Source organism: Myotis brandtii, unplaced genomic scaffold (assembly GCF_000412655.1).
Source record: "Myotis brandtii unplaced genomic scaffold, ASM41265v1 scaffold182, whole genome shotgun sequence".
Classification (NCBI taxonomy): domain Eukaryota; kingdom Metazoa; phylum Chordata; class Mammalia; order Chiroptera; family Vespertilionidae; genus Myotis; species Myotis brandtii.
This window is the reverse complement of record NW_005356751.1, coordinates 629,594-641,379: the sequence shown is the minus strand read 5'-3', so window position 1 is coordinate 641,379 and position 11,786 is coordinate 629,594.

Genomic DNA, 11,786 nt, shown 5'->3' with positions numbered 1-11,786 from the left:
CTCTTCCCTCCCCCTAACCCCCCCCCCAACTTCTCCTCCCCCATTCCCTCCCTCCTTCTCTTCCTTCTATAGGTAGGTGGAGGCCTGGCCGACCTCTCTGCTCCTTGAGACTTATCACATGAAAAGTGCAAACTCCATTTGGCATTGATATAAAATAATTTTATTTTTGAAAAAGGAAAGAGGCAGCTGAACACCAGAATGTGGAGGGAGCACTGGTGCCTCGGCCCTTTCACTGTAACCAACACTACTCCGTTGGGCCTTCGCAGGGGTGGGTGTCCCACGGCTCAGGGTCTGGCCCCTTTCTGGAGCCCGGGGCTCAGGTTGGGGGAGACCAGGAGAGTGTCCTCCTCTTGCTAAGGCTCCCCATCAGACCCCCCTCCCCAACATCACCAAGATTTATGAGTTGGCTTATTTTTATTTGACTCTCTTCTGAAAAAAAATTAAACAAAGTGAATCGCTGAGGCCATAGTTCCTAAAAGCACCTGCCGAGCCTTACATCTATTCTAGGCACCAGAGGTGGCCCAGTTGAAACCATTATCTAGACAAGTAGACAAAAATAAAATTTCCTGCCACCTGGCAAGAGTCCCCTGTCAGCTACAAAGTCTACAATCAACCACAGTACGTGTGTCAGATGCGCACCGATGTAGACACGGCCATAAAGCCACACAATGTACCAGCAAAGGCCCTTCCTCCGAAAGGCAACACAACGGACACTATACAAAATTACTTGATTCCGGGGGAAAAATCAATATCGAAATTAGGTTTATTGTCTGTTTATATGATTAAAAATGACAAAGTGTTGCCTTTTATTTTCATAAAAAGACAGAAGGCTGAACAAAATAATTTACGATCGAGTTCTGCTCGTTTCATTTGCCTGGCAAAACCTGGAGGAGGCCGAAAGGGCGGCAGGAAAGCAGTGGCCACTCGCTGCCCCCGCTGCCCCCAGTTGGTCCCACCATGGGAGGAGATGCGCCGCTGTGTGTTGCAGAATACATTTCCTCATCTCCAGTCTTCAGCCACGCGGGTCCAGCCGGGTGGGTCTCAGTTCTGCTGCGTTCCAAAGAAATGCTGGCAGTCTGTCCCTGGCCCCTTCTTCAACTTAAACCCAGGTCACAGGTCTTGTTCTCAAAGGTAATTCTCAGGATGACTCTGCGTTAGTGTTTGCCTTCCTGGCTCACTCAGGTGTGGCCTCCTAGACCCCCATTCAGCCACCCTGGATCTTCGATTCTACGATTCTACGAAGCACTGCCTCGTTTGAGCGCGTGTCGGGTTGCTTGACCGGGACCAAGGGGTTCGGAAACCTCCGGGGCTGGACTCTTCAATTGTGACGGGCGGCGAGCCGCATGCGGGGGGATAAGGCTGTATAGGGACACGCGCTGGTTACACCAACGCCGGGGTTATTTATCTATGTTGAAAACAAAAAGGAAAACCAAAAAGCAGGCACCGTGTGAATCTCATCTTAAACTACCCTCCCTACCCCCTCACCCCCCAAAGCCGAGTCAGAATCTATCCTCTATCTCCGCTGCTGCTCTTCGGCGAGAGCCCAGAGAACGCGGAACACGCTCCTCTCGGTTCCCCGCCTTGTTCTAGAACAAAGTAGCTCCCAAATGCTCGAGGGTTCACGGAGCGCGGCCCACGAGAGAGCGCGAATAGCTTCACGCGCGTCATTAGGGAAATAACCAGCAAGACGGGCCCCTCGGAACCCCTACGTGCGCCTTCCCGTTTGGAACCAGCGCAATTTCACCGGTTCACGCGCTTCAGACTCGTTTGTTAAAGATGTTAATGGGTCCTCCTTTTATTCTGGACCGGAGGGGGGGTGATCTCCTGGTGGTTGCGAAAATGAATCCAAACAAACCATCTCCTCCACGGAGTCCCTGGGGCGCGGCTCCTCCAACGCCTTCTCTTGGGCCGAGGACTTCAGGAGAAGCGGACGTGGATGCCCCTATTACTTGGGGATCTGACAGGCCTCCACGCCAGGGGTCCAGCCCCGCCAGCTCAGCCGCCCACTTTCTGCTCGACGTCTTTGTGGGGCCAGGCCAGAGCACCCTTGTGTTGGTGCAACTTTCCCGGACGCCGACGGGAGGCGGCGAGGGCGCGCGGCTCGGACAGGCAGGCTTGAGGAGGTCGCCTTGGGGTGGAGGAAGGCAGCCTGTGGCCCGGCTTCTGGGAGGGGGCAGCTCAGGCTCCTTTCTGCATAAAGGCAGATCCAGCCACCAGCTTTCTGGGAAACAAACCCGGTCTCTCCTTTCCTCTCCAGTCCCTCTCTCCAGCCTCTTCCCCCTACCCCTCCAGCCTTTCGCCCCAAGCAGCCAGTCCGAGGGTCAAAGGTCAGGCCTTCCTAGGCCTGGCCTCTTCCCAGCACTGCTGCTGGCTCGGTCAGGAGTCGCCTAGTCTCTCATTTCCCGCTGACCGCCATCGCCCACCCAAGAGAGAACAGAAGCAGATCTCAGAGCTCCCTCCTCCTCTATGTAGCCCTCTCTGATGACAGGGGTCTCGGGTGGGGAGCAGGTTAATTTAGGAAATTATGTTGAGAGTATAAAATCATTTGTGGTTATTTGAGATTGGGGGGTGGGTGTTCAATGATTTCTGTAAGTATCATTACAGAAATGACGTGGTGTGGTTATCAAACTGGTGTGGTTATCATTTCTGTTGCCCAAACCCAGGCCAGAGCTGGAAAGAAGTTGCCAGAAGCAATCTACAAGAGACAAACGAAGCCCAGCTCTCCAAGTAGGCAGATCTCTTCCAAAGGGGTCGACCTTTCACGTGAATGGGGGCAAGGCCAGCAGAGTAAAAAGCAGATTTCTATGCATGTTCACGTGGCCCAATGTAATGAACACATCTCCATCAATTCCTGGAGGCAGAGGGCTCAATTTGTTTTGTTTTTAGCTGAGAATATCCTCAGCCTCAGCTCTGACAGACTACAGAGCAGCCATGTAGTTAGAATTCTCTCTCGAATGAATGTGTTGGTCAATAGAACTCTCGGTATCAAATGAGCAATAATTTGCTGTGGCTACATGCTGGATAATGAAAGATGTTAGCAGGATCAATAAAAAATGAAAACACTTTTACTTACATCTTGAGTTACTGTTTTAAGAGCAAGAGGAATGCAACAAACCCAAAGCTAGGTTTAGAGCCTCCCCGTACCCCCTCAAACCCACAAAGCTCTGTCACTAAGGGACTGCAGCTTCTTGCCACCAGGGCCTCTACCTGCCTTCCTCCCTGCTCAAAGGCAAGTAGGTTATTTACATCAACATTAACCCATTAGAAACCAGTGATAATTTAACTATCAGGGTTTTTAATTTTTTCTTTTTTCCCCCCTACAGCCATAAGTAAATTTTAAATTGTTTTTCATCAGAACTAAAGGTCATCTAGTTGGTTATAGTTTACCAAAAAGAGTAGGGAAGCATCCTAAAGCTGACTTGTCCTTTGAATGCCTCTACATGTACACCTGACTGAGACACGCCGGAGGGCCCCTGCTCTTTGGTTGTGCATACACAGGCAAAGAAACAGATTTAATTCCTTTTGATCTGTTATATTTGGCCATTACATTAGAAAATTCAGACCTTAAACGTGCTCTTTCCAGATTAGTTAATTCTCTCATCTTCTTTCATAGTCATTTAGTCTGTTCAATTATTTTTTTTTCTATTGGATTTATTTGTACTGCTTTTCTCATCATTCAATCCCCAAACACTCCCCTACAGATCTGGTCCCTAAGAAACCTATTGTGAAACCACTGGAGAAGCATTCTATTCATATATATATTTTTGATACCAAGACTTTAAAAAATGAGAAGATATCCCAAGTGCTCTGCATAAAACAGGAGCAGCGAAATAGCTTACAGCCAGATAGCTTCTGGTACCGAACCAAATAAGCAAAGAACATTGGGAAATATGTTTGGATATTTCTGTAGGCGTAAGAAGCCTACATTTCCTCACCACTTAAAAAAAAAAAGTCACGCATTTATCCGCCGCTTTATGTCAGTCTGACCAGAGGATCTGGTTCTGCCACCGATAACGGTCAGTGCTGCAAGGACAGTGGACTGTGGTCATCTTTAGCATGTTTGGGCGGATCCGAAGCGACAGCCAGCAACCTGGGAGATTTAGAGAGCGGGAACCAGCCCAGGAAAGTGTCGACAAGTTCCAATTTGGGGATTTCCCCGGGTGAGGGAGTGTGGCCGGCTCCACTGGTACAACTCGCACGAACACAGGTGTGTGTCTGCAGCCGCACGCTGTGTTAGCGGGAGAGCCGCGCACAAACCGCCGACCCTCTTTAGCATGTTTGGGCGGATCCGAAGCGACAGCCAGCAACCTGGGAGATTTAGAGAGCCGGAACCAGCCCAGGAAAGTGTAGACAAGTTCCAATTTGGGGATTTCCCCGGGTGAGGGAGGGAGTGTGGCCGGCTCCACTGGTACAACTCGCATGAACACAGGTGTGTGTCTGCAGCCGCGCGCTGCGTTAGCGGGAGAGCCGCGCACAAACCGCCGACCGGTCCCCGTACCGGCCGCTGCGCTGGGCGCACCGGGATATTTACACCCTGTTTGGGAGGCCTCCTCCCTGCCCTTATTTGCTACTTTAAACTGGTCAGGAGGATCTGTTAGTGGCCCTGGGGGGGATGGCAGGCTGGGAGGGTGGCGCCCCCGCTTGGCTCTCCGGCTGTGACGCCGCTGCTGCCCTCCGCCCTCTGCTCCCTCCCCGTTTGCGTGGAACAAGCTCAGCAGTGGACCAGCGTGGCCGAGCTGGTGGGGCCCCTGCCCTGGCTGACCACCTCCCCCACGCCCGGCCTGCGCCTGTGAGACTGGCTTACCCCAGTGGGCGAGTCGCAGCGCATTAGCGGATTTCATGGCAAGTTGCTTCCGTGACAAGCGGTCAGGTTTCCGTTTGAGGATTTGCCCCCTAGGAGGGAGGGAAAAGGAGAGTCAATCTGCATAATTTCAAATGAGAAATAAACCACAAACGGGGACCCTAATTTCAAAAGCCCTGATGCCGCCTTCCCCCTAACCTGTAGTCCCCGACGACCCCCCACGCTCAAGGCACAGTAAGAAAAAGTAATCCGCACACGTCGCGGGTGATACCTTTTATTGCGCTCATTTTAAAGACAGGGACAGGATGGCCCCCTCCTTGAAGCCTTTCTCCGCAGCCCGGGGCAGGTGGGTCAGCCAGGCCCCGCCGGGGCCCGCGGATTCCGGCAAGGTCGCGAGGTGAGGGGCGAAGGGAAGAACGATCTCGGGCTCTGTGCCAAGCAGCCCCCTTCGGCGCCCAGGGTCTGAGCCAGACGCACAAACCCAAATTCCCTTCAGCGCCTTCGGCTCCATCTTTAAGTCCAAGCAAAGATCAATTCTCCCTCTCTCTTGCTCGCACACATTTGCAGCCATAAATAAACAGCTCCCAGCTAAATCAGGAACGAGAGAAGAAAAAGAGGGAAGAAAGGAGAAAGAGAAAGACGAGAGCCGGAGCGTGGGTCTCGCTCTGCCCCTGCGCCGGCGCCGGACGGCTCTTTTTGGTCAGGCCAGCCTTGCATTTGGGGTTGCAACTTGCATTTGAATAGCTGCCTGGGCTTGTTATGGACCCGGGAAGGCTCTGAAAGGGAATCACTATGCAAATTGTCCCAGTTACAATCGAAAGGTTCGATCTCTAGGAGCTGCCTGACGGAAGTTGATGTCAGCTATCTGTGCATTAGGGTTGCATTACCGCCTTCGCCTCCCTCCTCACCCCCGCTCGCGCCTGCCCGGGAGGCTTTTCTTTTTTTCTTTTGCTTATGTGTATATTTCCCCCCAGTAATTAAAAAAAGGAAAACACACACACACACACACACACACACACACACACACACACACACACACGGTTGAAGGTGGCGGCGTAGCTGCCCTCGGGCCTGAGGCCCACGGGCGGAGGGGAGGAGGTACGGCCGCTCGGCCGCTCGGGCGGGGTGTGTGTCATTCTTTGCAGCAGGTGTTGGTGGTGCGTCTGAAATCAAACATTTAGAAACGGTTTGTTTTTTTTTCGCTTTGCAGGACTAGGCTGCGGCGAAGGGCGGGGGCGGCGATGTCTGCCTTCGCCCGCCTGCTTGATGATTCTACAATGCGGGCTGCAGATCAATACCCGCTCTCTGTAATCCCAGTAATTGTAGGGCTCGCAGCTTTTATTTTAAAGAATAGGACGCTAGAGTGCTGGCGGGCGGCGGAGGCAGCGATGCCTCCGGGCGCCTTTTGGGGCGCCTTTTACCCTCCAGAAGTCTCCCCACAGTGGGCTGTTTTTGCGACCACAGCGCGCGTGCATTAGCCTGGGGACCACGAGGCTCCCAGAGCTTCCCGCCGGGAATGGCGCTCCCGCGAAGGCGCTCTTGGCTACTCTGGGCAGGCTACGTGCGGCGGGGATGGGCAAATTGGGGCCGTGCAGGCCTCAGACCTCGACGCTCGGGCCGAGGATGCTGGAACCTGGACCTTCCGGCATAGAAGGCGAAAAGCTTTGTCCGTCTTCAGCCGCCTACCAGGGCCCGAGGCCGGTCTGGGCTCGTGGATGCCCAGGGGACACGGAGCCACAGGCCTGCGTCGGGCGCTGGATCCGGAGGCTGGCAGAGGCGCTGGGATCTGGTTTCCTCTCGCAGTGCGGGCTGCGCGAGTGGCGGAGGCCCACAGACCCCGCCGCCGCCCCTCGCTGGCAGAGCAGGGCAGGACCGCTGGGGCCTGGGGCCGCAGCCCCCGGGCAGCCCGCAGCTTCTGGCGCCCCCAGAAGATGACCATCTGTCATTCAATTAAGGTTTCAGGGCAGCTGATGGGGGAGCCAGGGTCAGCGACCCCAGGACAAAACGGCCTGCTGCCTCGGATAGGAGAAGTTCAAATGTTAAATGCAGAACATTGTGCCCTCTCCCAGTCCCGGCCCCCGCCCGGCCGCAGGTCTGGCCGGTGGACAGCAGCCGGGTGAAGGGCAGCGGTCATTAGCACTTAGATTTCAGCTCAGGGCCGGGCTCCTTCTGTTGGGTCATTTTGACCAGAGAACCTTTAACCCTTTCATACCAGCCCTCCCTCTAGGGAAGGAGGAAAGATAGAGAAGGGAGATCAAATGTACCCATATAATGAGGGATAAAGCTGTATTTCTGGCCACTTCTCTGTAGGAGAAAACGTACAAGAGAAGAAGAACAGTTAATTACGGCCCAAACAAAAAGGTCTTTAAAAAGTTTTATTTTTATTATTATTTTTTTGTTTTTGTTAATCCTTAGCCTAGGATATTTTTCCCATTGATTTTTAGAGAGAACGGAAGGGAGGAAGGAATGGGGAGAAAGATAGATAGATAGATAGATAGATAGATTAGAGAGACACATTAATTGATTGCTTCCCATAGGTGCCTGACCAGGCCTGATCAAACCTGCAACCCAGGTATCAACCCTTGACCAGAAATTGAATCCATGACCCTTCAGTGGATGGCTGGTACTCCAACCACTGAGTAACATGGTCAGGGCAAAAGTTTTATTTTTATATTTAAAAAAATCTTTATTGTTGAAAGTATAACATGTCCTTTTCCCTTTTTTTTTCTTCTAGCCCACCCCCACCCCCAGGTCTTCACCATCCTAATGTCTTTCCATGGTTTATGCATGTATGCATACAAGTTCTTTATGGTTGAGCTCTTCCCATCCACCAAAAGTTTTATTTAAAACATTTTTAGTTTTGGGGAAGAGTACATTACTAAATATGATTGTGGAACTAATGGGCCAATGTGGGAAGAGTGGGTTTGTAAAAAATTCCAGATTTTCCTTCCATAATTAAGCTTATTTGCCCAAATGTGTATGAGAGGTGATGAGTATCCAGCTACAGACAACTCCATTAAAAGTGTTGGTGATGAAAAGTCTCCATTGCAGCCAGCCTCATCTACAGCTGAAAATAGGTTGGACAGTTGGTCTTTTCCTTTTGAGATTTTCCTAATAAAATGAGGTAACACATTTTTCTTAACTAATGGAATTCATAAAATACATTCATTGAGCATCCACAGGCTGTGGACATTTAGGTGGCGGTAGTTTTGGCTTCCCTATACTAGACAGAGGGAAAAGCAGTCACACAGCAGTTTTCAGTAGAAGATCCAACTATTCTTCTCAATTATTAACCATGAAGCTTGAGAGCAAGATATCGTTTCAAGGCATGGACAACTAGGTCCTTCAGCAGGCTAGTGAGTAATAGAAGGGCCCAGGGCTTCTGGCTTCCAGCCCCAGTTCTCAACGTTAAACCTAGTCGCTACCTTTTGGAAGTAACTATCAAATCAATGAATCAATCAGACATTCAGAATTGAAGCACCTTAGCAAATTTTTCATTGGATAACAATGAATAATGCATAGACCTCTAGTATATTGACTGTGGTAAATGATCTTTAAAGTAAGGTGCTGCAACAAGTACCTTTAAATAAAATCAAAATAAAAAGTTTACCACAATCATAATAAATTGTTCAGTCATCTTCCTATTGACTCACATAAGCATCTTTCTTCAGGGGCATTTGGAGTTATTTTCCCCCCTCACAAACAGACCAGAACAAATTGATGAATTGAGCTTTCACTATGCTAATTTAGACATTATAAATATTTAATTAACATCCCTAATAGCCAGTCATAGAGAGCCCCCTCTCTACTTTACACTGTTCTTAATCTAAAGTAAATGCTTTTCCCATTAATAGCTTGATGCCATATTAGCAGCTTCCTCTGTAAAAGGGCCCCATTTAGTCCAAAAGGAGGGGGCATTGAGTAGTCTGCATTAGATAGGGGTTTATTCCTGTTTGTAAAGGAGCCTAGGCAGTCTCTACAAATTCCACCTTTTTCAGTTCTTGCTCAAGTGAGGCTGTCCTAAGAATAAGGGTAGCCTCTCAGTTCCATTTCTCTAGACAAGATAATCTTTTGAGATTGTAGTAGAATAAAATATATTTTCATAAAAATTATTTTTAAAAAGTGATTCATAGATAATGGGTGACAAATTTCCAACCATGGAATGTACTAGTCTTTCCAACAGAGTGGTGCAGTGAAAAGAATTCTGAACCAGGAGTCAAAGGACCTCAGTTCAAATTCTGTGGCACTTGCTATCAGTGGGATCCTTGGAATGGATTAACCCCTTTAGATCCTCAGTTTTCTCTTTTAATGTGGCTATAATTAATGTCGATGCCACAGGGTTACTTTAAAGATTAAATGGGAGATTATATATGAAATTGCTTGGCATATACTCAATTAATATTGGGTTAGATCCCAAATGACTGCCAAATATTCATTAACCCTCCTTTCTCCATATATATATTAGAGGCCCGATGCACAAAATTCATGCACGGGGCTCAGCCCTTGCAGCTTTGGCTGACTTGTGGCCCTGTGGCCCCGCCCACTGGTCATTCTGGAAGGTGGTTCAGCCGTCTGGTCTAATTATCATATTAGCTCTTTGTTATATAGGATATATATATATATAGTCTTTTATAAAATTATCTTGTTATAATTTAGCATTATATTTGCAAATGTTATTTTCTCATCAATTCTTAGAAGTGGGGAGAAACTGGGGAGCCTAAACCCTGACCAAGAGGCAATGTAAGAACAGATGCTGGAACTGATTTTCAAAAGCTGAGTCTTAAACTCAGATCACTGAAATGTCCTTATACAACAGTCCTTGTGTGGTTTAGAAAGATTCCAGAAGCAGCATTATATTTCCCAGGGGGTCAGGAATCAGGCCAGAACTGAGAGTTCAAGAAATTGGAAATACTCCAGGCTGATCTAACTCTGGGGCTAGAATCTGCAGATACTAAACATTAGAGTAAAAGCAGGAGAAAGGAAAATAAACTCCAGATAATTTAAATTTAAAACATTGAAAAGATAAGTCATCTTATTCTGAGAATATTTTCAAAGAATTTGAGGAAAAAAACTGAACTGACTTGTTGGATGTTGCTGGTTACAGAGACAGTAGGAACCCTGAATTATTCTTATTTGCAAGCACAACATAAATACTACTTACTGTAAAAAAAGCATTAACATTGACAAGATAGATGTTTATCTAGATAAAAGTAAAGATCCTTGTAAAGTCACATTGTTTTGATTTTGGGGGCAAACCAAATTTTCCTTTCTATTTTTGGTTAGCAGTGGAAAGACTCAGATAGCAAGATTAATGCAAAAGAGGCAAAGAATTGGCTGGATGACTTCCCAAGTAGCAGGGAGTAGTAGGAGGTATGGGCAGATGCCAGCAGTTTGCTCTGCTCTTCCTCTCTCATTCTCTCTGTAATTTGTGATGATCCATGGAATAGAAAGGGAAACATTTTTGCACCCCTTGCCCTCATCATTTTGTTTTGAGACATCCGTGGGGAATATTTTTGACCAACGGTTCCTGGGGATGTATCCTAGAGTGTTACCTCTTAAAGATACCAACTTGTTCTATGGAAATGCTTGGTGTGGTCTTAAACTCTCATTTTCTACTTCTTGGTCCTCCTGAGTGAGGGCAATGGGCCTCTTGGCGTTAAGCTATGGGGAGTTGCCCTGAAGCTCTGAGAAACATGGTGGAAAGTGATTTACAGCATGAAAAACTTCATGTTTGCTTAGCCATCTACTGCCCACTGTGTGTCAGGCACCTTGCTGGGCACTGGAGTTAAGAGGAATTAAAAAGTAATCCCTGTTCCTAATCTGAGAAAAGTGACAGATATTTAGATGCTGTTTCAGAGAGTTGAAGAAAGCTGTGAGAGTGTGGGTAGCTGTCCAGGGCAGGGAGTTTGTCACTGAAAGCTTTACCCAAGGAGGCACCCCCTCAAACTCAGGGTAGATAGGAGTGGGTGGACAAAGATTAGGATGGGGGAAGAACATAGAGGTAAAGACAATGAATAATATGTACAAAGGTATTACTGTCTGAATGTTCAACATAGCAGGTGTGAAAGTATACAGCTCAAGAAGAAAGTCAGCTAGGGCCTGTGAAGGGCTTTTGTTGCCAAGTTGGGTTTGAATTTTATTATTTACTCAACAGGGAAGTAATAGAAGTTTTTAAGCAGGTGAGTGAGATGATCAGATTTATTGCTTAGGAAAATTAACTGGTGGTAGAATGAGGAGATTGGAGACAGGAAGGCCAGTATAAAAACGAGAAAAACGGCAAGCAAAAATAAAACTGGTATTCATACTATTGGTGTATACCAAGCATGTCAAACTCAAAGGCTAACACAGGCCAAATAAACAAGGTTTAAGTTTATGCGGGCCACAAAAAAACAAAAGCTTAAATTTTCATAGAAACGTAGGTTTATTTCGATAGAGACATGCTGAATACAAAGGGCTGAAATAAATGAGTAATCGTTAACATAAAGTAATAAAAACATTTTAATAAAAACTTTTTTTCTTGAACATTAACTTACCAGACACTGAATTAATTAGCACAAATTAATAAGTGTAATGCAAATAAACCTCTTTTTCTTGTCCTCTGAAAGTGAAATATTTCCTGTTGCACACACCAAACAAGTCAGTCCAAGACTAATGACGTGGCAATGGACTGCTGAAATATTCGCTGCTAGTATTAGTGGGAACAAATGGTGCATCTGCGCGTAAGGCGCATAAAGGAAATGAATGCAACACGATGATGATAGTAATCAGTCATTAGCGAATGTTGTAGTTAATTATTAATAACTAGAGGCCTGGTACACAAAATTCGTGCACTGGGGGGGTGGGGTTCCCTCAGCCCAGTCTGCCGCTCTCACAGTCCGGGAGCCCTCAGTGGATGTCCTACTGACGGCCACAGTCTGGCAGCAGAGGCTCGGAGCAGGCGTCCTGTGTGTGTGTGTGTGTGTGTGTGTGTGTGTGTGTGTGTGTC